General features: G+C 39.9%; 3 pseudogenes; all 3 read right to left on the bottom strand.

The window, feature by feature from the left end:
- Nucleotides 1-1,111: 1,111 nt before the first annotated feature.
- LOC119511343 lies at nt 1,112-2,131 on the bottom strand (annotated as a pseudogene).
- Nucleotides 2,132-6,338: 4,207 nt separating this feature from the next.
- Nucleotides 6,339-10,996, bottom strand: LOC119511331 (annotated as a pseudogene).
- Nucleotides 10,997-23,563: 12,567 nt separating this feature from the next.
- LOC119515376 lies at nt 23,564-23,886 on the bottom strand (annotated as a pseudogene).
- Nucleotides 23,887-26,147: the final 2,261 nt, after the last annotated feature.

Here is a 26,147-nt window from a genome sequence, read left to right as displayed (position 1 = left end):
GAATGCCATAAAAGAAGACAGAAAACTCCCAAGGAAGGAGGGCAAAATTTGAGGAAAAAATGCCAGGTCAGGGTTTCTGGATGTCATAGTCTGAGAGAGTGTGGCTGTCCTCTAGCTGTTTGCCTGCAAAACATTAGGCACTGCTGGTCAGATGGGATGCCTGCCTTGTCTTGGATTTTGACATACTCAGGCATGTCTCTGGCTTGACCTTGAAGGTGATGTCTTGCCCATGAGGGTCTTCACGAAATCTGCATCTCTGCAGCTGCCTCTCAGCATCTCAGCCACCTCACTGAAGAGGAAGAGAAGAGGCTTTTGAAAATTTTTCCTGCTGTGGGTTGTGGAAGCCATGGAGGTGTGCCACTCAGATTTCCCGCTGCGAGGAGTATAGTTGGCTGACAGTCTCCAACTGCTGCACCCTGGGATCTACCCCAGAATACATGCTCTCCCCAGGCTGCTCTTAGCCAATGACTAAGCATGAAAGGCCTGCTAGAGCCTGCCCTTTCCACCCAACATGGGGCTCCTGCATGGCCTTGGCTTGTCTCGATTGACTGTGTGCTTACCTACAGAACCACCTAGATCATGAGGGTGACCCTTGGCCAACACTATGGAATACAGTCGATTCTTATTATTTGCAGTGATGTTCTATAATGTTACCGCAAACACTGAATTAGTGAGTACTGAACCATTGCTCCTAGGGGAAATACAGGGCTAGATTCCTACAAGCCTCTGGTCACAACATTTTCATCAACCAATCAACACATAACCTGATTTTATGTGTGCTTCTGTTTAAAGTCACCTTATTTAATGTATATTGTTGATTCATTAATACTGAACTCACAGCCAACAGCACTGTAACTCATGCCTGAATGAAGCTTATCTAACACACGTATTTACTCCATAAAGCATCTCACAGCCTTCTTGCACTTAGAGCACTAGACAGCACTTCAGCACTATACTTCAGGCCTAAGATATTAAATTAAAAACAAGATCAAATCCTGGTGGTTAGGATGGTGAAGGTTAGTGCCACCATTAAAGATCTAAAGGATGTTGGGTCTGGGATTTTTTAAAAAATCATTTTAAGTTTATATAGAGTTTTTCAATACTTTAAAAATCATTCATCCATGCATTCACATTCCATATGTTTTTCCTGTTCAACAAATTGATTTAAATAAAGGTATCCCACCTTTTAAAGAGAAAAGTCTCTGCAATCATTTTAATCGCAAAGTTATCTTAATTTCACCCTTGGCTGTTTTTCTCCATTCTTCTAGTTCTTCCTTTGATACATACAATAGCTCTTAATCTTATTGGGATCTGGATCCAGACTTACATTCTTCCTCACAAGCAGGATGTAATCAATTTCGTGTTCACCTCAAACATCATCAGATAGAGCCCCGTAGCAAACTTGTGTTACATAAGGAATGTCTTCTGGAGGAATTTATTCCTTGGGAATTCCTACATCAGCTTTTGAAGTCCTCTGTGCTGTTCTGCTTTCTCCAATTGCATCATTTTCTTCAAGTTCTCCCGGATTACTTAAAGGATGACTACAACAATTACTGGTAAAACGGCCTGGAAAGGGAATTTTAGCATATCATCTCTGCTGCAGTAGTTCATTTTCTGTGTTGATTAAGAAGATGCTTTAGGCTCGATACAATAGTCCTTTCTCAATGTTTTAATTCATGTGACAATTCTTTTTGGTCCCAGGTCCAATTTTATTGCCATTTTCATCAAAAAGAATACACATTTCTGCCAGAAATTGAAATAGTTGCTCATCAAAATTGTCAATATTTATTTCAGGGATTGGTCAGATATGTCTGCTCTGTCCTAAAAACCCATGCTCTGGCTGGAGCAGTGAGTGCCATGGCTGAGCTGGACTGAGAACCAATCAAAAACTGCAGAACATAAAACACGTCTCCTGTGGTGCTTAGGCCATTGTCTTGGTCTCGAGATAACTCCTGCCTAAGATTTTCTTCCCTACCCCTTACCCTTAGGTTCAGAGATGAGAACCTAAATCAATGAGTCTCTTTCATAGGAATTTGGACATAGGATCCAGTAGAGTGGATTTGGTCACTTTCCACATGGCTACATCATAAGGCAGAAACTTGTCCTCTTCCCTGGCTTTGTTTTCTGCCATTTGGATAGGAGAAGCAGAAAAAGCCAGCACACCAAGAAAAGAAGGTGGTGGACTTACATGAGGCCCAGAGATAGGAGAGGGCCCCAGCAGTGTTCCCAGCCGTGGTTCCAGTTCTTTCCTTCCTGAGGACTGGTTGTACTCCTGCCCTGGGAATACTACTTTATAATTTTTTTTTGGTCAACTTCACTTCCTCCCAGTGCTAGGCAAACATTGATTTGCTGTTACTATATTGTAGTTTTACATGTTCTGGAATTTAATATAAATAGGTCTTACTATATATACTTTTTTTGGATCTGGGTTCTTTGGCTCAGCAATGATGTTTTTGAGATTTATCCATGTTATTTCATGTATCAGTCATTTGTTCCTTTTTATTGCTGAGTAGTATTCCATTGTATGGGTATACCACAATCTATTTCCCTGTACATGGACAGTCAGATTGTTTGCAGTTTTTACCTATTATGAGTAAAGCTGCCAAGAATATTTGTGTACAAGTCTTTTTGTGGACATGTGTCTATATTTCTTTTGGGTAAATATCTAGAAGTGGAATGACTGGGTTATATGATAGGTATATATTTAACTTTATAAGAACCTGCTAAATAATTTTTCAAGGTAATCATGCTATTTGACATCCCTACTAGCAAAGTGTGAGAGTTCCAGTGACTGCATATCCTTGTTAGAACTTGGTATTGTCAGAGGTTTTTTCTACTTTTTCTTTTTTTCCCATTCTAATAGGTGTGTGGTGTTATTTATTTCTAGATTAATTCTGTTGTGGTGAGAGAACATACTCTGTAGTGTTTCAGTTCTTTTAAATGTAAGGTTTGTTTTATGCCCAGAACATGGACTACTTTGGTGAATGTTACATCTTCACTTGAAAAGAATAAGTATTTTGCATTTAATAGGTAAAGGGTTCTATAAATGTCGATTAGGTCAGGTTGACTGATTAAGTTTAAATCTCTATCTACGGATTTTCTCTCTGCTTGTTCTATTCATTTCTGAGAGAGGAGTGTTGAAATTTCAAACTGTAAATGTGAATTTATCTATTTTTCCTTTCAGTTATGTCAGTTTTTGCTTCCTACATTTGGAAGCTCTATTATTAGGTATATACCCATTTAGGATATTCCTCTTTTGGATGAACTGCCCCTTTGTCATTATGAAATGTCTTTTATTGCTGGTGGTATTCTTTATTCTGAAATCTACTTCATCTGATATTAATATATATTGCTTATGAATAGCATGGTATATATTTATTCATCCTTTAATTTTTAATTTTTAATTTTTCAGACAGTGTATATTTGGTCTTACTCTTCTAATCAATCTGACAATATTTGCCTTTAATTGAAGTGATTATATCATTTATATTTAATGTGATTATCAATATGATTGAATTTTAGTCTACCATCTTGCTAGTTGTTTTCTCTGTCTCATCTATATTTATTCTTTGTTTTTCTTTTCTTTTTTTGTTGCCTACTTTTTGATTTTTTTTAGGATTTGATTTTTACTTCTCTAGTGGCTTATTAGCTATATTTCTTTGCTGTTTCTTTGTCTTTTCAAACACTATGTTCTTCAATTTTCTTAGATCCTGTTTGGCTTCTTTTAGCAGTTTCTTGTAGTTTTCCCTTTATAGGTCATTTGTGGCCTTGGTTAAGTTTATTCCTAATTACTTGATTCTTTTGGTTGCTATTGTAAATGGAATTTTTTTCTTGATTTCCTCCTCCTGTTGCTCATTACTTGTGTAGAGGAACATTACTGATTTTTGCATGTTGATCTTGTAGCCACTGTAGTAGCTTTGCTGTAGATTTTTCTGTATTTTCTATATATAGGATCATGTCATTTGCAAACAGTGAAAGTTTTACTTCTTCCTCTCCAATTTGGATGCCTTTTTTTTTTTTTTTTTTTTTTTTTGCCTAAATCCTCTAGCTAGAACTTCCAGTTCAATGTTAAATAACAATGGTGACAGTGGGCATCTCTGTCTTGTTATAATCTTAGAGGGAAAGCTTTCAGTCTTGAGTATGATGTTAGCTGTGGGCTTTTCATATACTGTCTTTACCATTTTGAGAAAGTTCCCTTCTATTCCTATCCTTTGAAGTATTTTCATCAAGAAAGTATGTTGAATTCTGTCAAATGCCTTTTCGGCATTGATCAAGATGATCATGTGTTTCTTCTGCTTTGATTTATTGATGTGGTATATTACATTAATTGATTGTCTTGTGTTGAACCAGGCTTGCATACCTGGAATAAATCCCACCTGGTCATGATGTATAATTATTTTAATGTACTGCTGGATTTGATTTGTGAATATTTTGTTGACGATTTTTGCATCTATATTCATTAAAGAGATGGGTCTATAATTTTCTTTTCTTTTCTTTTTTTGTAGTATCTTTGCCTGACTTTGGCATTAGGGTGATGTTGGCTTCATAGAATGAATTAGGTAGATTTCTCTCGTCTTCAATTTTTTTGAAGAGTTTGTGCAGAATTGGTACTAATTCTTTCTTGAATGCTTGGTAGAATTGACATGTGAAGCCATCTGGTCCTGGGCTTTTCTTTTTTGGGAGCTTTTTGATGACTAACTCAATCTCTTTACTTGTGATTGGTTTGTTGAGGTCATCTGTTTCTTCTCAAGTCAGTGTTAGTTGTTCATGCTTTTCTAGGAAGTTGTCCATTTCATCTAAGTTGTCTAATTTATTAGCATATAGTTACTCATAGTATCCTCTCATTTTCTCCTTTATTTCTATGGGGTCAGTAGCTATGTCCCTTTCCCATTTCTGATTGTGTTTATTTGCAACTGCTCTCTCTCTCTCTCTCTCTTTTTTTTTTTTTTTTTGGTTAGCCTAGCTAAGGGTCCATTCATTGTTTTGATTTTCTCAGAAAACCGACTTCTAGTTTTGTTGATTCTCTCTATTGTTTTCCTGTTCTCAACTTCATTTATTTCTGCTATAATCTTTTGTTATTTCTTTCCTTCTGTTTGCTTTGGGGTTAGGTTGCTGTTCTTTCTCTAGTTCCTCCAGGTGAACTGTTAATTCCTCAATTTTTTCTCTTTCTTCTCTTTTAATATAGGCATCTAGGGCATTAAATTTCCCTCTCAGCACCACCTTTGCTGCATCCCATAAGTGTTGATATGTTGTGTTTTCATTTTGATTTGCCTCAAGATATTTTTAAATTTCTCTTGTAATTTCTTCCTTTACCTACTGGTTGTCTAAAACTGTGTTGTTTAGCCTCCATATATTTGTGAATTTTCTGACCTTCTGCCTATTATTGATTTCCAACTTCATTCCATTATGATCTGAGAAGGTGTTTTGCATAATATCAATTTTTGAAAACTTTGTTGAGACTTGCTTTGTGATCCAATATGTGGTCTATCCTAGAGAAAGATCCATGAGCACTTGAGAAAAATGTGTATTCTGCTGTTGTGGAGTATAGTGTTCTATAAATGTCTGTCAAGTCCAGTTCATTTATTGTACAATTCAACATCTCTGTTTCCTTATTGATCCTCTGTCCAGATGTTCTATCCATTACTGACAGCCATGTATTGAAGTGTCCAACTATTATTGTAGAGGTATCTACTTTTCCCTTCAGTGTTGTCAATGTTTGCCTCACGTATTTTCAGGCACTCTGGTTCAGTGCATAAATATTTATGATTGTTATGTTTTCTTAATGGATTGTCCCTTTTATTAATGTATAGTGCCCTTCTTTGTCTCTGTTAATTGTTTTACATTTGAAGTCTAATTTATCTGATATTAACATAGCTACTGTCGCTCTTTTCTGGATGTTGTTTACATGAAATATCTTTTTCAAACCCTTAACATTCAGCTTATTTTTGTATCTCCTGCTAAAAATTAGGGTTTAAATGAGAAGCTTAAATAATGATATAAAACAGTGTAGGTTAAATATGCTAAAGGTGAGCACGTTTTCAAGGTAGTTTCTTTGGATTAAGCTGTCATTGAGATATGATATTTGGTTTGACTTTTAAAGAACATTGTTAATGGCAATGCCCCTTCTTAAAATCACACTGCAATTGAAATCTATCAATTGTCGTGGCATTTATTAGTTGTAAGAAGCTTCACAATCAGTTTCATGATCAGGAAATAAAGTAAGATTTCAGTGCTGTTTTCTTTACAAACTTCTTGACTCTCTGAAATATAAAGGATTTGCTTTCTAAAAATGTCAGGTTTGCCACATTATGGGCCAGAGATCTGGTCCCAACAGCTTCTCAAGCTTTGTCGTCCATGGTGTCTTTATTTGTAACTGAGACCCATCTCTTGTTGTCCATCTTCAGTAGTTTATAGCAAAGTGAGGGAACCTGGACCAAGACAGCCATCATGGTTCTTGCCTTTTCAAGGCACTTGTCAGCCTTTAGAGACACTTTATTCTGCAAGGGTGTCTTAGGTATTATGTGGAGCTAGTGGCATAGAGGAATTAGCTTGTTTATTTCTAGGAGAAGCGTAGGCTTGTCATCATCTTTTAGCTATTTTGAAAAAGCTTGTACACTTAAAGCAAGCTTTAAAACCTCTGTGGCAAAAACCTCTAGTTGATGAACTAAATCCTGGGAAGTTTTCAGTGGCTCCTCTCCTCTCTGGTACATAAATATAGAGAATAGGCCACACTGGACATTTCTGTCCATATTGAACAATCTCATTCTCCAGATCTTCCCATTTCTCAATTCTGCAGTCTGCGTTGGAGGTGAACAAACCCAGCTCAAGTCCAAGCTTCGCTATCCTGGCTTGCTCCTCAGAGTCAAGCTTCTCTGGCTTTAAAGATTTCAGGTCTGCATTATTCTTCCCTGGCTTTGGAAGTGAAAGGTAGCCATACGGCTCTTATCGTCTTCCTTCAAATACATCGCTGATTTCTCTTAGCAGTGTTGACATGTCATTAATTTGGGATTCCCAAGTTTAACAAAATACATCCAGGTTTTCTTTAGCAATTTTACTGGATGGGTGCAATGTCAATGTTTCAGCAGCAGAAATTATCTGCTGGCCAGTCACCTGAAATATCTCCTCTGCATGTACACAGGTTATTTCAAGAGGTTCTGTCTCAGATACATGTCACAACAATCGACAGGTCTCAACAAGCTGCTTTTCTGTTCAGAGAGTTTATAGGCATATTTGGTCAAAGTGTCTAAATTTCCTTCTACTCCAGTAAGATTTAATGCTTTTAAAGCCACATAATCAGTGTGGTATTTTAACAGATCTGCAACCTTTCTGAGATGCTGTACTATGAAGTTCTTTCTTAAGTTCATTGAGGCTGTGACTGATTTTCAATATAGTGAGTTCCAGTTCTTTAGCAATGCTTTTTGTTTTCTTGCCTTGAGCTTGAATCCATACAGAAATCAACTGCTGCACTTCCCTTCTTGCCTGCATTGGCAGTACCAAGATGCGTTCCCTGTGCTCAGGGCTGGTGTAGGCAGAATCGGTCAAGTCCTCTGTACGCTCCAAGATGACTTCCAGCATCATGGAAAGATTCTCTTTGGACTGAAAATATTCTCCCAAAGGGCGTCAATATTCATCTTGAAGTCTTTAATTCCACTGAAAATACTGATAGATGAAATGTCAGTCTCTCCATTTGGTTTACAGTCAGTCATGATTTCAACTACCTTAGCCAATGCCACTTTCATTTGGTCAAATACTCGTTTGTTTTTATGAGCCGATTCACAGTTGGGATGCCTGAGACAGGTCTTTGAAGCTGTGAGAAGCATCATCGTACACTTTTCGAGAACTGCCCTGGCTGCTGCCATTTTTGCCTTTTCTTTTCATCTCTCAAATAATTTCGTCTATCTACAGTTAGGTGTGCAAACTCCACGATTTCATTTCCAAATTGACTGACTATTTGGACAAACTCCTGAAAGCTATTCACTTTGCCTTGTCTTTCCATAGTTGCAAGAACCATATTTCTCGGTTCTACTATTTGCTTAATGACCCCTCAGTCTGCCAGCAACAGCGCTTTCGTCATGGAAGAAAGAAGTAGTCTTGCAGCCTTTACAACTCCTGTTTTCTCTGTAAAAGTTGTGATCCGGACATCAGATTCTGGATGATTCAAATTGGTTACATCTGTAAATGCTGCAATGGTTTCTCCTGCTTGCTTTGCTTCGGTGCAGGCAATTTTATTTCTTCTTTCAAGTCCCAGTTTTCATTGGCTATAGCTTCCCCTACTTGAACAAATCTTCCAACTGCCAAGTTGACAGCTTGTCCTGCACGCTGAATTGCTTGCAGAGTTTCATCGGATTTTTTGGTATTATCTTTATGATTAATAAGTGTGGTAATCTGAGAAACCAGCGGGAGCAGCGTCTGCTTCACCGAGAGAGTTTTGATCTAGAGTCCCACATCGAAGGCGAAGCCCGACGGGCCGGAGCCGTGGAGTGCTCCGAATAGACCAACGCGGGCGGGAACTGGAAAGGCAGCCACCGCAGTCGGGCTGGTTGCACAGCCGGGACTCCGCGCCACTGCGCGCCTGCAGCCCACCGCCCGCCGCCCGCCAACTCGCCTGCAGCGGCGGCTGGGCACCCGCGCCAATCATTAACTTTTATAACATTTCATCTACTAACATTGCCTGTGGATGTTTGTCTTCCTTTCTGGGGCTCTTTAGTACTGATCTTTTCTAAACACTGAGTAGAACAAAAAAGACATTTCAAGTAAACAGTACTTTGTTTTCTTTGAGATTACCTTTTCCAAAATGTGTCAGATCTCTGTTTTGTTTTTGAGTAATCATATTCGTCCTTGAATAAATACTGATCATATCCATTATCTACTGTACCCGTGTATCTACCTTAGATACATTCAGAATTAGCAGGTAAGCCAGACAGTCCTCAACTCACCCATACAGTCGAACAATGATCTTCCATCTGGGTTGCTTTGTAATTCAGAGCTGAGACTCTTAGGTGGATGTTTCTGGTAGAATAAAATAAAAATATGTAGTAATACATCTGATAATCAAATTATGAATAACCTTGTTGACCTCTTGGAAGTAAAATTTGCAATATTGCAAAGGAAAAAATCCAAATCCACTTTATTATACACACAAATATACAAGAGTGAGGGCATCAGCCTCTTTTTAATTAGCTGCATACATTGCTAGAATTGCCACATACACATAACCTATGCAATATTAATATAATGATGTACCAGTTAGGGTTCAGTTAGGGAAGCAAAACTATGAATGATGTTGAACAAAGGGTTTATTGTAGAGATTAAACCATACGTATTTCTGGGAGCTGGTGAAGGAGTCTAGTGTTGGGCCTGGAGTTGATGTAGGTCAGCAGGGCTGGCAAATAGGAAGAAGAGCTAAAAGTGAAACAGGGTAGAGCAAGGACACACTGGAACCTATGTGGATAAGCTGGAATTGGAGTCTGTCTCACTGCCTTCAACCTCAATGTCATAGGTGCAGAAGAAGCTGGCACCCTTTGTCACAGAGCTGCACATGTGCTTCGACTAGGATTTGGAGGAGCTGAAGGAGGAAATCTGTGGGAGCTGGAGGAGCTGCTACCCTGGTTGCTACCGTACACTGACAAAGTGAGCCAGCAGATGAGGGACAAAGTGTGCAAGCTGCAGTAGCACCTGACACCCTAGAGCTTCCTTTGAGAAGGTAATGGCTGATGCTTCATGTCTGCCTTCCAAATCTTGTGCAGATTTCCCTTGTAGTCAACCCTAACCCAGAACTATAGAGGGAAAGGAATTCTGGGAGATGAATTTCCAGCTTAGTGAAATTGACACAATGTAAAACTGACAAAATTACTATTAATGAACATTTCTTATAATGGAAAGAGCATTGGCTTAGAAGTTACGGTTAGAATCCAGGCTCTTAACAGCTTTATGATCATGGGCAAAAACCTCTCTCCTGGTTTCCCAGTTTGATGTGGCCTTATCTGTTTTCATGTGGTCTAAAGAGCACTTTGTGGTCTGGCCTCTACCTACATTTGCATCTTCATTATTGCTTCACATTCTCTCTCACTTTCCCTGCTTCAGCCAAGTCAGCCAAGTCTTCTTTGCTATATTCTCTCCTGCCTCAGCACCCCAAAGTTGAGATTTAATCCTGGAATGCACTACTCTTCTCAGAGGGCTTTGAAAGGTCTGGACTTTCAATGACTGACATCTCTTAAAGGACCCAGAAGATTTTCCTTCAGTTTGTATAGTCCTCATCCTTAAATAACTGGTGTAACCTGGCCATTTTATGGATAACAGAGAAAAATCCTGACATCACCACAATGGGTAGCAATGAGAAATGGTTAAATAATTCAGAAACACCCAAGACTGATTGCAGTGGCTTTGACCTTACCTCTTTGTAAAGCATTGCTAATCCTGGTGACCTCAGAGGGCTCAGTGTCCCCAGGCATAGCCCTTTCTCCCATGGGATCTTTGGGTGCCTGGGTGAAGTTGCTCCCTGGTAGCTGTCCCTGAGGTGAGCCTGGGAGTAGGTCCTCACCCTGATCCTACCCCACCCCCACCAGTGTGGTAACAGGTGACTGTGCTTCTCAGTTGAGTATTCAGACTTGGCAGAAATGTCTCAGGAGGCACTGAACTGATCTTTCCACAGGGTTTCCCCCAAGATTGCCAGAGACTGCAGTTCTGATTTCCAGATGCATCATTCTGGTATCTTGATTCAAGGTAGCAGTTTTTGTGCCTTAAAGCCAGATTTCACAGTGGTCTTCTGGGCACCATTGTTCCAGAGCGCCTGTGTGCCTCTCTGTTAGAGGCTGTTTTATGGGAACTCCCTCAAGCCCTGCTCTGTTCTCTGGCTCACAGTTTTCCACCTCTACTTGGCACAGTGCCGACAGCTCTTCTTATCTCTCATGGCTCCTCCAGAAGCCGAGTGCTGCGCAGCCTCCTGGCCCACTGCAGAGTCACACTGGCCACTGTGTGTAGGCCTTATGGGTGGCATTTGCTGAGTTTCATAACAACTGGCATAGCAGGCCCAGGCCTTACTACCATGCCAGAAGTCAGGGAACACCAGTGCTTTGGAGGCTTTCAGATTTGCCTGCAGCTTAATGCTGTGCGGGTGTGGTATACTAAACTGTAAACAGGAATAAGATAATTATTCCAGTGACTCCCAGAGTTCAAGAAACAGCAGCCACCCCAAGGTTTCCTTTTGAGAGTTCTATGCCCAATGACCTCATATGTCAAGGAGGAAGCACGGTGTAAGTAAAACAAAGCAAAACAAAACAACAGCTGGCTCTGGGGTTGCTATATCTGGGTTCTAATCTCTGCTTTGCCACTCATTGTCTGTGTGACTATTCTGGTTATCCATTCATGCATAACAAAACCAGCCCAAAACTCAGTGGCTTAAAACAACAACCATTTTATGAGCTCCCAGCCCTGCAGTCTGGGCTTGCTTTGATGCACAATAGTTTTCAACTTTGAAGAAGTCCATTTTATCTATTTTTTCTTTGTTGCTTGTGCTTTTGGTGCCATATCTAAGAAGCCATTGCCCAATACAAGGTCATGAAAAATTTCCCCTTATTTTCTTCTAAGAGTTTTATGGGTTTTATCCCTTCTATTTAAGCCATTGATCCATTTTGAGTTAAATTTTTGTATATGGTGTGAGGTAGGGGTCCACTTTCATTCTTTTGTATGTAGATATCTAGTTTTCCCTGCACAATTTGTAAGAGACTATTCTTTTCCCATTAAGTAGATGTGGCACCCTTGTCAAAATAAATTTTCCATAGATGTATAGATTTATTTCTGGGCTCTTGGTTCTTTTCCATTGATCTATATGTCTATCCTTACGCCAGTACTACACTATTTTGATTACTGTATTTTTCTTGTAAGTTTTGAAATCAGGAAGTGTGACCCCACTTTTGTTCTTCTTTTTCAAGATTGTTGTGGTTACTCAAGACCCCTTGCAATTCCATATTAATTTAAGGATCAGCTTTTCCATTCTGCAAAAAATGCTACTGGAATTTTGATAGGGATTGAGGTGAATCTGTAGATCACTTTGGATATTATTGACATCTTAGCAATTTTATGTCTTCCTATCTATGAAATAGGATGTCTTTCTATTTACTTAGGTCTTCTTTGATTTCTTTCAGCAGTGTTTTGTAGTTTTCAGCATATAAGTCTTTCACATCCTTGGTTAAATTTATTCTAGATATTTTATTATTTTGGATGCCATTGGAACAATGCTATTGTTTTCTTAATTTCCTTTTAGGATTGTTCGTTGCTGTGATATAGAAATACAACTGACTTTTGTGCATTGATTATGTCCCCTGCAACTTTTCTGAATTTGCTTATTAGCTCCAGTAGCTTTCTTGTGGTTTTCTATACATATGGATGCTTTTAATTTCTTTTTCTTGCCTAATTGTTCTGGCTGGAACCTCCAGTGCAGTGTTGAGTAATAAGGGTGACAGTGGGCATTCTTGTCTGTTCCTCAACTTAGGCGGAAAGGTTTTAGTCTTTTGCCATTGACTATGATGTTAGCTGTGGGTATTAAACAAATGTCCTTTATCATGCTAAGAAAGTTCCCTTCTATTCCTAGTTTTCTGAAAGTTTTTTTTTTTTTTTAAATAATGAAAGGGTGTTGGATTTTGTCAAATGCTTTCACTGTGCCAGTTGAGATCATCATGTGTTTTTCCCCCTTTTTTCCTATTAATGTGGTATAGTACATTGATTGATTTTTGTATGCTGAATCATTGTTGCAACAAATCCCACTTAGTCATGGTTTATAATTCCTTTAATATGCTGTTGGATTTGGTTTGCCAGTATTTTGTTGAAGGTTTTTGCATGATATTCATAAGGGATATTGGCCTTTAATTTTCATTTCTTGTGATATCTCCATCTGGTTCTGGTCAGGATAATATAGGCCTCATAGAATGAATCAGGAAGTGCTCCCTTCTATTCTATTTTTGGGAAGAGTTTGAGAAGGATTGGTGTTAATTCTTTAAATGTTTGGTAGAATTCAGCAGTGAAGCCATCCAGTCCTGGACTTTTTTTTTCTTAGGAGGTTTTTGATTACTTATTCAATCTCTTTTTTGTTTGTTTGTTTGTTTGTTATAGGTCTGTTGAGATTTTCTATTTCTTCTTGAGTCAGTTTAGGTAATTTGTATGTTTTTAGGAATTTGTCCATTTAATCTAGGTTATCTAATTTATTGGTACAATTGTTCATAGTATTCTCTTATAATCCTTTTTATTTTTGTAAAGTCAGTAATAATGCCCTCACTTTCATTTATGATTTTATTATTTGTATCTTCTTTTTTTTTTTTCTTTCTCAGTTTAGCTAAAAGTTTGTCAATTTTATTGATCTTTTCAAAGAACCAACTTTTGGTTTCATTCCACTGCATTGATAATGTACTTGTTTCTTGAGAATAATAGGAATTATTTGGCCTGTAGCTTCTGCCAGGGTTCTACAACTGAGAATTCACCCACTATGTTGTCTTTAAGTGACTCTGCATTTTCTATGCCCTAATAAATCCTCTATAAATTTCCAGACACAGATCCTGTATTTCCATGGCCCCTTCCAGAATCACTCCAACTCCTGCTGATTTTCCTTTCTTTACCCTCCCAGGACACGCTAGTCCTGACCAAACAGTTTTCTTCTTGATCATATATTGGACCTCGTTGATTCAACAAATATTTAGCATGTACGTATTATGTGCAGGATAAAGTGCTTTCCAATAATTTTTTTTTTTTTTTGGAAGCAAATCTTGCACCTGGGTTTCAAGTGTTCTTAAATTTATTGTTGCCTGCATGAGCAATCACAGAACAGGACACAGAATAGGTTTTGAATAAATATTTGTGTATTTATTGATGCCCACCCCTGGTCCTGGAACTTGTTCTTTCCGCTGCCACCTTAGTTCTTTAATTCCAGCCCTTCCATTGAGACTCTGTTGAGCAAACCAATTGCATCTCTATTAATTGTCAGCATTTTTTAAGTTCTCAAAGTTACTTAGTACCTCCTTCTGAATCGCTTGCTGTATCATTTTAGTTCCGACTCAAATTATGCATATGCATTTTTCTCTGTTTTTAGCGCTTGGTTTTTTCTTCTCCTCCTCACTCCTCCTCTCATGTTCCATTTCCTTGCTCCTTACATTTTGCTGTTCCTTGGGGGCAGGTTGGGGGTGGTTGGGGGTGCGGATAGGAAATAAACACACATACGCACTCTGAGCTTTCTCTCCAATGAGGAAATTACTTTTAATGAGTTTTATGTATTGCGTCCTTCATGGATTGAAAATTCTTAATTGTATCAATCTGATATCTTTCACTGTAAGTAATAGAACACCCTCACTCAAATGACTTTAAATAATAAAGAAATAGTATTGTCTTAGATAATGAGAATCTTTGAGGAGGGCAGCTTCTGGTTGGTGGATGTACAGTTTGGGGATGTTTACTGGGAACTTCTCTCTCTTTATTCTGCCTTTTCCAGCACATCAGCTTGTGCTTGAGAGAGCTCCTCTTAAGGTCACTGATGGCTGCAGCATTTCTAGGCCTTCATTCCACCCAATGACCAGTGGAGGTGCCACTTCTTCTGCCTCTAATCAGTGAGCAGTGAGGACAAAAGCTCTTGGCAGACGTCCCCTCATGTATCATTGGCCAGAACTGGGCCACACACTCTTTCCTAAATAATACACTGGTAAGAGAATAGGACTCCATGGTTGGCTTAGAGCAGTGTTATCAGGTTATCAACCAGGTGTACGTGGTATCACCTGGGGAGTTTTAAAAACCACTGATGCTTGAGTCCCTCCTCCCATCTCAGTGTCTGCTCTACTGGGGCTGCAGCATATCTTGGGCTTAGGGATGTTTTAAATCTCCCCAGGTGATTCTAATGTGTAGCCAAGCCTGAGAACCACTGGCTTAGATGCATCAGGATGTACCCTGAGTCAAGTGGAGGACGGGGTGGGGCCAGGAAGAGGACTGAAATGGTTGTTCGACTGGCCAAAAACAATGCTTCACCCATTCACCTCTGTTGAAAGAAAAATATGTCCATTCATTCTTTCATTGATTTGTATCCTCTTTCACAAACACCTATGGGTCTCCTGCAATGTCCAGGAGATGAGACATTAAAGGGAGGAAGGAAAAGTTAAGAGTCAGATAAAACAGAAAAAGTACACTCCCTTGGGCAGATACAATCTCAAAGCACAGAGCTTGCCTAGGGAAGAGCAGGCTGGATTTCAGCCTCATTCATCCCTTGGCAGAGCATCATTGTGCAGTGGACAAATTGAAGAGCTGAACATGGAGGCCCAAAGAATACCAGAACCTCATAGTCTGAAGGCGGGAAACATACAAAGAACATACCAACTGCTTTCAGATAGTTTTAGAGCCATCCTAGGGCTGTTCACAGACAGTCGAAGGCACCTGAAAGTTCTATTGTTAGATTAAATTTTTATGGCTTTTCAGGGACAAATGCTTTTAGTCAGTCCATTTTCTAACTAAGAGAGCAAATATACCTTATTTAATGCCACCTTGTAGCACTAATTCATTATAAGGGTATTTGTCTCTAGAAATATTTTTCTTTTCTTTTTTTTTATTTTTATTTTTTAAAGCATATGCAGTTCTGCACAGTACGCTGTTAACAACTTTCTTTCCCCTGCTCTGTGAGCCCGTTTTCTGCATGCCTTTTCAGCCAAAGAAAGCCAGTGTAGTGTCTGTGCCGTGCATCCTCAGCAGGTGAGCGTGGCAAGGGCCTCCTCCAGCCCGGCTCTCAGCGATGAATATAATATGCGCTCTCCCTGGTCCAGTGAGTTCTGCAAAAGGTTTGCTTCATTCCTCTGTGGTCTCTCTTTCCACCAGCTATTTTGTTGCTGGCAAATAGTTCTGACCCACAATGGCTGGCTTGAGAAACAATAGGGCTGGACCCGTTTCAAAGAAGCAAAGGAAAAGTATCACATTGGATTTTGCACTAAATTAATAGAGGCTCTAGGGGCCTTTAAGGAAACAGTCCAGGAAAGGAGGATCACTGGGCGAGTGGGCATTGGTGGGAGTCCTCTGACTTGATGAAAGAAATTATAAACATTACTGCAGTCAGGGATAATTGACTAACAGGAAGAAGAATGTGGCTGGAAGCGAGTCCATGACCTCGGGGGATATGGAGAGAAAGGTCGAGCAATTTTGGGCTGCTGAAACCCTGAATCATCTCCACAAGCAGGGACACTCATGAAGCTAATTTGCCTAATGCTCCTATTTCCAGAACTGCTAAACAGAATATCTACCATCTTTTGCTAGCTAATACTTTCAGAGTAGCGAGAATTAGTTCATTCAATTAACAGGCAAAGAATAGGAGCCTAAAAAAAATGAAAAAGCAGGCACAGGGAAGTTAAGTTTAATAGGGATTGACAAACTGGAAAGAATTCTGCAAAAACACAGATTATTAGCCACACAGGCAGGAGCTCCGGTGGCAGATTTTGGCTCAGTGAATGTTAAGATTTTTCTGTTTAACAAAGTACTGAGTGACTTTATGAGGTAGGATTACAGAAAATATGCAAGCAGAGTTGGTTTGACCAACAACTGAGGGTGTTGTGGAAAGGACTTTAATGATTGGCTAGCAGGCAGCCTAGATAAGGAATTTTTAACCCTTTTAGGATCAGATGCCCTCCGAGAACCCAAAGAAAGGTAAGGACCCTCTCTTCTGAAAAAATTCACATAACTGTTGAATTAGTTATCTATTCCTGCATCACAAATTACCCCAAAACTTACTGACTTACTATGTCACAGTTTCTGAGGGTCAGGAATTTGGAAGCTCCTTAGCTGGATGATTCTGGCTCGTGGGGTTGAAGTCAAGATGTGGGCCAGGACTGTTGTCACTGACGCAGTGATTTTCAAATGGGGGCAATTTTGCCCATCCCCCATGCCCCAGGGACATTTGGCATTGTCTGGAGACGTTTCTGATTGGTGTACTGAGGGAGGGGGTGCCACTGGTATCTAGTCAGGTGGAGGTCAGGGATGCTGTTAAGCCTCCTACACAATGCAAGAGATCACCTCACAACAAAGAATCAGCCAGCCTTAAATATCAGTTGGGCCAAGGTTGAGAAACCCTGATTCAAAGTCAAGACTGGGGCAGGAGGATCCCTTTCCATGATAGCTCACTCCATGGCTGTTGAGGGCAGTGGGATACCCTCACAACAGGACAGTGGGCTTCCCCTAGAGCGAGATGCCCCAGAGAGAGGGGAAGGAGGAAGCCAGATGCCCTAGACAACCAATCATTAGAAGTGAGTCACTGGGCAGTGCCTACTCCCAGCAGAATGGGAGGGGAATTCGTTTCCATTGTGTGAAGGGAGAGCTATCAAAGAATCAAAGGACATTTAAAAAATGTTTTTATTTTGGTAACATATATACAACCTAAAACATCCCATTTTAACCACTTTCAAGTTTACAATTCAGTGGTGTTAATTAAATTCACAAAGTCATGCTATCGTCAACACCATCCATTATCAAAACTTTCCCATCACCCCAAAGAGAAACTCTGTAACATTTAATCATTAACTTCCTATTTTCTACCCAAACCCTTGCTCCTGGTGACCTGTAATCTAATTTCTGACTCTGAATTTACATAGTCTATTTATTTCATATAGGTGAGATCATACAATATTGTCCTTTTGTGTCTGGCTTATTTCACTCAACGTGAGGTCTTTAAGGTTCATCCATGTTATCACATGTATTAGAACTTCATTCCTTTTTACAGCTGAAAAATAATTCCATTGTATGGATAGACCACATTTTGTTTATCTGTTCATCTGTTGATGGACACTTGGGTTGCTCCACCTTTTGGCTATTGTGAATAATGCTGCTATGAATATCAGCTTGCTGTGGATATATCTTTAAACCACCACACCCATAAACAAACAAAATTTTACACATCAACATGAGGCATCACAGGTTACAAAGCTCATCCATGGAATCCCTAAATTTAAGTACCCCTAAGGTTCCTTGTAGCTCCAACAGATGTAATCTAATGAACTGTGATAAGGAAATCTTCAAGGGCAGGTAAAAACACAAAACAAAACAAAGCAACAAAGATCTGAGGATTCCATTCTCAGCCATAGTTCAAGCTCTGCCTTCAGATTATACAAGACCAGGCCTCCTGGGTTTTCAATCCAAGGTCCCTGAAATTTATTGCTTCACTGTATTTTAGTCAAAACAAAACTGAGCAGTTGACATTTACACACAGGAGAGTTGAGACTCCATTTCAAGAAAAGACTGACTGAGATTTCAAGATTTCCCTCACTTGTAGACCTAAGTAAGATGTTATAATGATGTTGCCAAGCAAAGGTGGTTCTCACTGGGTCATCAGAGAACATGAGGTATAGCTGGGTTAAGTGTCCATGTCACAGATTCATGTGTGCATGTTACCATAATCCCATGGTACTTTCTCTAATTTCAGTCCATTAATTCACTTGCTTTCCCTTAAACAAGAGGAATTATCCCAAATTGGTAGTTCTAAGAGGGTTCCCTAGGAATAAGATAGAATAAATGCATTCAATTTTTCTCCTTAGAGATATTTTTCAAGATTTTTTTTTACAGTCATTTCTTGGTAATGATTTTCTGTTTCCAAAATGGAGAGGGAAGTGCTTATAAAGCTTTCGGATATAAAATGGCTTTTCCAATCCAGTGCTTTGATGGATCAAAGGGAGAAAACGGTGCCTTTGAAATTCCTGGCGGCCTCAACTGAGCACTTGAAGCAAAATGTCAATGAAGCAAAGGGTTTTGTGTTTTTCTTTTCATTGTGCATAAACTTTTAATGGCATTCAAGGTTATTTATTAGCACGGGATTTCAGGCAGCGTACAAAAACACATATCACAAAAGGATAAAATTTTAAAAATTAAAGGAACCATGGAGAAAGCATAGCAAGGGTAACATAGTAATAAAGCCAGAGATGAGATTAACACAAAAGAAATTCAGTCCACATATGCTGTTGCTTGAAACGGGGTCAAGAGCAAAGGGTTTTTTAAACAACAAGGGCCAGGTGATTTTCCCAGCCTGGAAATGCTGCCAGCTTTACTTCTTGCTGCACCTTTGGTCACCTTCGGAACGAGCAGGTGCTGTGGAGAAAACAGCTAGGCTGGAGGCGGCCCGCTGCAGACTCTGGGAGATTTGATGGGAGGTGCTGGTAAGGACTTCTGTCTCTTTTCACAGACCCTCTCAGGAGGGAAGTGGATAGCTTTTGTGACATGAAAGCACTGTGGAAAAATGAACAATGAGCCCCTTCCCCGGAAGCAGATACCACTACTGATCTCTCCCTTAAGGGAAATCAAACCTCTGTCCTCACTCGGAGCTCACCCACGGCTTCCGACCAGCAGGCACCATTTATCAGGCGAGGGAGAAAGAAAAGGACAGAGCACAGCAGGGCCAGGCAGGTTCACTGGACGCATAGCACCCGAGAGCGGGAGCCCCTGGGTTTTAAACCAGCCTTCTCAGGGTGAGTTGGGGACGGCGCTGGGGTCTGCATCCTGGGATTTCCGCAGCTCAGGCCCAGAGCCCCGCCTCCTCCTCTCCTCTGTAGGAGGCGCTGATCCTGACCTCTGCCCACGCTGCTCCTTGGAGGGCTGAAGAGTGGGATCCAGATACCCCTGCTTCCCCCTTTCTTACTGCTGTTAAAGACAAATAAATAGACCCTTTTTCACAGTAAGAGTTTTACTGCTAATCACTGCCGGGAGCAGGCAGCTGTTAACAATCAGAGCAAATGTGGGAAGTTCCCGAGGTTCCCGAACCTTACAGAGTTCTTACAGCCGGGTTCCCTGACCACAGTTCCTCCCTCCCTTCTCTTTACCCAGGTGGCAGAGCTTCCGGATTCCCTCCCCTCGGAGTCTGCCCCTAGTCAGGTGGAGGTTTTCCTCAACACAACCCAACTTTTCAGTCAGAAAGACATTCGGTTCAGGTAGAAAAATGAATGCCCCCTTTATCTCTCCAGCGGGCAATTAAAGCTGCCTGGGGATGAAGTCTTTGGGGAGGAGACATTTTTTAGAAACCGCCGCCAGCAACAGTCTTTCAGGCGTGTATTCTGGGAGCTTCTTGGAGCTGACCTGCGCGGGCCCCAGGCTTGGCGACTTCCGCCCGGCTCTGCTCGGGAGCCTGGAGCAGCTGGGGGAGGCCCACCTTGCAGACGAGGTGCCGCCGGCCACAGCGCCTTCCTCCCGGGCTGAGGCACCCAGGGTTGGTTATGGGGAAAATGAAGAAAAGACATAAAGAACTCAGGTCCAGTGCGCATCTGTAGTAACTAGCCGGGATGATGAAAATGTGACAGGATAATAGAGGCTTCCCATCATATGAAAAAGATTTGCCCTAAGAATTTGATAGGTAGCATCAGGATTTGTAGAACTTTAGATGTAGGGCTGATGATGTGCCTTCAAGTCATGTCCAAATATAAGTCACAAAGACTACTTGAAACCAGTGTACATAATTTTGCTATTAACTATTTCCTTATTGTGGAAAAAATGTGAAAAACTAGAGAGACAAAAATTACCTCTAAGTCTACCACCCAGAGATTACTATTTTTTTTTTTTTTGGAATGTCATTTTAATCACTGCAAAACAGGTTTCTAAACACGAATACCTCCTCAACCTCGCACAAAATCTTACTTAAGAAATCACTGGAACACAAAGGATAAAGAGAAAAGGGATGTTAGCGGTGATGGGAGGGGGAGGTGACCCACTTATCTGATAAAAAATAACTGACTTGGAACCTATCTTGTAGATATTTCATTCAAATGATACAGCTATTAGAAACTTTAGGATCATTAGAACAGTTATCACACACGATTTTTGTATGAAAAAAATTCACATTAATCACATTCACTTTACTTTTTAGGTTAACTAAACAACATGAAAAGGTGTTAATATCCTGAAGGAATTCTAGATCAAAAGCATATAATAGAATTTTAATATGAACCTGATTATTTTGGACTACCAAAATGCTAAAGTAGAACCCTATTGTAAACAATGGACCACAGACAACAGTACAATTATAATATTGTTCTTTCATGAGTTCTAATAAATGCACCACACCAATGCAAGGTGACAGTAACAGGGTGATACATGGGAACCCTGTACCCCATGCACAATTTTTCTGTAAACCCACAACTTCCTCAGCAACAAAAAAATGCCAAAGTAAATTTTCATTTCACAGTAAGGTGAGCATTTTTAATTTTACCATATGCATGCACACACACACACACACACACACACACACTCCTTTATCTATGAAAAATATGGTTTTGAGAATTGGTACTTTTTTTTTTCTTTCAGTAACTACAAAAATATATGACAGTATAATTTCAAATTCAAAATAAAGAACAGTTTAGTTTGTCAAGTTAAAGAAAATCTCTTTATCAGAAACTTTAGAAAGTAGTTTATGGAAGTTTGTTTGTTTTTTAAACAGCTGTGGCAACCTGTGGCCTGAGCAAAACAGACCTGCAGATCTTTGGTGCACAGCAGTCTGCATGACCTAGGCAGCTAAATGATTAACCTATTGTTTTTCTAAGCCAGTAAAGGGAAAAAAGGTAAATTGACCTTAAAATGTAACTTTATATAAGCAGGCAGGAAGTGAGAGGCTCTTAGTCTCACAAAAAGAGCAAAATGTAATTGTTTGAGTGCCATTCTACTCCTTCCTGCACCAGGTCAAAGTAACCTGTTCCTGCATCTACGCTGCCCCCACCCTTAGGAGGGCCTTTGTCCTAAACCCTGATAAAAGGCTGTCTGCCCTTTTTGCATTGCTCCCTCGTCTTCCCTGCGAACACGATGCTTGCCTGGCCTGAGAGAGCCGTCGTGATCTCTCCACGACTTCTCACTCTGTAAGTAAGCCCTGAATAAAAGTTCATGTATTGGAAAATGCTTGTTGGCCTTTGGACTGGCATGGTGCTCTTGGGCTGCGACAACAACCTTTAAAAGCATGGTGCCCTTTTGTTGATCTATTAATACTTCTTTAAAAATCAGATGGTGGGGAAGAGCATGGAGAAAATTTGCCCTAAGAATTTGATAGGTAGCATCAGGATTTGTAGAACTTTAGATTTAGGGCTGATGATGTGTCTTCAAGTCATGTCCAAATATAAGTCACGAAGACTACTTGAAACCAGTGTACATAATTTTGCTATTAACTTTATCTATACAAATAGTGTAATACACAAATATATATGTGTGTATATTTTTAAATATCAGTGATGATATATAGGAATGCTAATATTTCATGGATTCTTGAGAGTTCCAAGGTAACTGGAATTTAGCAAGAAGAAACTTGTGACTTACTACTACTGAGAATTTAATTATATTAAAAGAAATAATAGGTACATTTACCTTGTTTGAGTATTTATGCCAATTTCAAATAATCTGTTTTACCTAAATATATATCATATATGAATTTCATTTTTCCCTTCTAAAAATATGTTTAACTCCTGTCTTAATTCATTTATTGTTCCTAATTATTTTCAGTTTTGATATTTTCTTTTGTCTGAATCAGTAATGGATGCAAGGTTTCTGGTCTCAGTCTTTGAAGAATAATATTACAAAAACACTTACCTTCAAATGTTTGCCTTTAAGAAAAAGATCATACAATTTAGAAGAGGATGCAATTCTTAATTTTCTCTTCAAAGTAGTTTCTCTACTAATACCAGCCCCTGTGCTGGATTAGCCAAAGTGAGGGAAAAATATCTCCCCACACCTTTGATCTAGATTTGTGGCTACCAATTATGTCTTGGATGTGTGGCTTTGCATTCAAGAGACTTGACAGTTTGTCCTCCCCCAATTCCTTCAACGTCCCCAATTCAAGTGCTTGCTGTTGCTTGGGCTAGACTTCCAGAACATTACATATTAAGAGAGCCTTCACAGCTACTTTAATATCACTTTGATCTATATTTCCACTATCAGTTCCTTTCATGGATCAATTAAATATTCATGAAGATGAATACAAAGAAGTTGGCACTCATTCATTATTGATGTGGCCCACTCATAATTAAACAGAATGACATTCCTAGTTCATTTTAATCGAAAACTGTGAAAATGTAGAGGCCACATTTTCTCAGGGTCATTACTGTAAAAAAGAAAATCAGGGTCATTAGATTTTTCCTAGATTTATTAAGAAATTAGTAGTTTAATCACAACCAATTTGCTTTCTGGGTTAAGTAACATAAAGTTGTGATAATTTTTCTTTGAAACTTGTAAGCACCATCTGCATGTTTGAAAATAGTTTAATATGTTAAGTTCAACATACAACTATATTTTAATGTAATTATTTTAAATTTAAAGAAATGGTTCCTTACAAGACCAAAATAACCCACAGGACATAAAGTTGTTTTTTCTTTCCCTTTTTCTTTTTCTTTTCTTTTCTTTTTTTTTTTATGTTTAAACAAATGCGCACCTTGATGTTTCAACAAGTAAGGCAAATGCCATGAATGTGAAAGTTTGAAATGCAGTTTGCAATATATCACATCTGGAACTTAGGGGATGTAAATTACACAGAAGTGGTATTCATTTTAATTGAACAATCAGTTAACATAATGACAAGATAGTCTGCAGCATCAGAACTGTCCATTTAAGTTTCATTTTTCTTGATGATCAGAGGTCCCACATTGTCTCCAGTCTCTTCATTGTGTTTTGTGTGAATCCCATTGCAGAGTGGGAACTTTGGACCGCAACAACGGCAGTACACAGCTTTATCTCCCAGATTCTCTGCGTCAAAAGCGTGTACCACCTTGGGGTTGTCTTTCTGGATGTGAAGGTTTACCATAGCTTTGTTGTGATGATCTTTAACTTCAAATCTTTTGTAAGCTAGATAACAATTGCAGCTGTGCCAGCAGCGGTGGTAACTGCCGTGACCCATTCAACTCGTATACTGGAACTGGAAGTCATACTCATGGTGTCATTGCTTGCAAGGCATGTGCACAGGATACTGAGCACACATGGGGCTCACAAGGACAACTGGAGTCAACGTGCGAGAGATGTACTGAGACTAGTACTTTAATATTTAGGCGTTTTCTTCTCAATCTTTTTTCCTGTGCGTGTGTATTTTTTTCATCACAGAATTCCATCACACTGTATAATGCAGATTAGCAATGTTTACATAAACTGTATTTATCAGATTGTAAATCTGATTTCAATGTCAATCAAATTAAATGTACATAGTGTGAAAAGCAAGTGTAATGGCTGAAATATTTAAAAGACGTAGAAGTGGCTGAGAGAAGGAAGTGTTTGGGGCTGGGCAGAGGGGAAGAGCTGAGTGTTGTCAGGAGACTTTCCAAAGCCGTGTATGTGACACTTGCTGTTGTGGCCACACAAGTCAATAACTATGTACCAGGCACTGGTCTAAGTGCGTCACATCTATTAACTCATGAAAACCCAGAAAGATGAAAATTACCCATAAATCCACCATAAAAATTGCCCATAAATCCTCTGAACAGCTCCATGAGGTGGGCATTGTTGTCCCTCCTTCACAGATGAGGACAGGGAGGCACAGAGAGGTTCAGTAATGTGTCCAAGGTCTAAAAGCTGGCAGTCTGGCTTGAGTCCATGCTCCCGCCCACTGGGCTCCTTCCTCTGCCAGGCCTCCGACCCCTCAGGCTACAAGGTGGGGTTAGAAGCAAGTCACAGTAACTTCCTAAGTTTGTTGTAAACCCAGTGCTTGCTTCAGTTAGAGGCATCAGTAGCTCCATCCTTCTTGCCCCCAGGCTCAGAGAGCAGGCTCAGGTGCCCCGTTTGAGCTCACCTGTAGTCTCTGTGACTATCGCAGCTTCATTTCTCCGAACAGCAGCCACTCCTGAAGGGGGCTCAGATGGTTGTCATAAATCTCATCTTTCACTGCCCCTTTTCCCAGAGAGGCCCTGGTGGCAGTTTGTAGGGATGTGAGACTGAGCTTGTCAGATATTGGGGCTCCTGGACTTATATGCAGGCCCCAGAAGGAGGGGCCAGCCTCATGCCCAGTCTTCCCAGCCCAGCAGAAATATGGGAGGTCAAACACAGGCAGGGCAGGAGGGAGCAGGGAATTTGGGCCCAAGAGCCTGAACTTGGGTCCCCACACTGTATGTGCTTTCGGGGCTCCAGGATTTGGGAAGAGACACCCACTTGGACAGGCTCAAGTGAATAGGGGGACTTGCTCTAAAGTTACAGACAACTTGGAAATCCAAAGAAAGGAAATGGAGGAGATCAGGCCCTGTGAGAAACAGGAAACGGCAATAGAAAGTCAGAAGCCGAAGTTTCCTCTCCTCCTAAAGGGCCACATGGTCTCCGATTCTTGGCGCCTTGGAAATCTCCTAGATTTCTCTTTTCCCTTTGATGACTTCTTGAGCTCATTGTGCACTGAGTCCAACTTGACCTCCAATTCCAGGTCTATGTAACTATACTTCAGGTCTAGTTTTTACCATTGAGGGGCAATGTGTAGGGTGGTATATGTATTTTATGCATGATTTTTCTGTAAACCCACAACTTCTCTAACAAAAATGAAGAAGAGGAACTTGACACTCCCTTCCAAATACATTCTACCCATGAGTCATTTCTACATGGAAATTCTACAGCAGGATTAGGGGAGACGTAAGGAGGCTAGAATTCCCAGCATAGGGGAACTTCAGGAAGAGGGTTTCAAAGCAAAAGAAATACCATTTTCTTGGCAGGATATGGCTACAGGTGAAATAAACGGCAGTTTCTTCAAGATTGAGAGAGAAAATTTTTAAAAGGACAATAATAAGAAGGTAATTACTAATTAATAAGATGCATAAAAAGGTAATTTAACCAGACTGTAAAATGATGTTGGTTACCTAAAGTCAACAAAATAAACTACAAGCAGATTAAAAAAAAAAAACCTATTGGTATTTTAAAATAAATTTGTTGAAGTATAATTTACCCTACATTAAAATGCATCCATTTAAAGTGTGTGATTGGATGAATTTGACACACAATCCATCACTTACAAATGATTCCTTGGAGAGGCAATAGTTTTGTCTTTGTACAAAACACCAAACACCTTGGTTATTGGTTGCTGCCCTTGGTTCAAGTGGGAAGGGTGTTGTCACTTGGTTCACCCATTTGACGGGGTTTATGTGGGAGTCAGGCAGTGGAAGCATGTCTACAACAGTCACCTGATCATGGGCAAGTCACTTTGACACACTGTGCCTCAGTTTCCCCGT

Source organism: Choloepus didactylus, chromosome 2, assembly GCF_015220235.1.
Source record: "Choloepus didactylus isolate mChoDid1 chromosome 2, mChoDid1.pri, whole genome shotgun sequence".
In the NCBI taxonomy this organism is placed as follows: domain Eukaryota; kingdom Metazoa; phylum Chordata; class Mammalia; order Pilosa; family Megalonychidae; genus Choloepus; species Choloepus didactylus.
The sequence above is the reverse complement of the archived record's forward strand: the minus strand, read 5'-3'. Positions and strand labels throughout refer to the sequence as shown.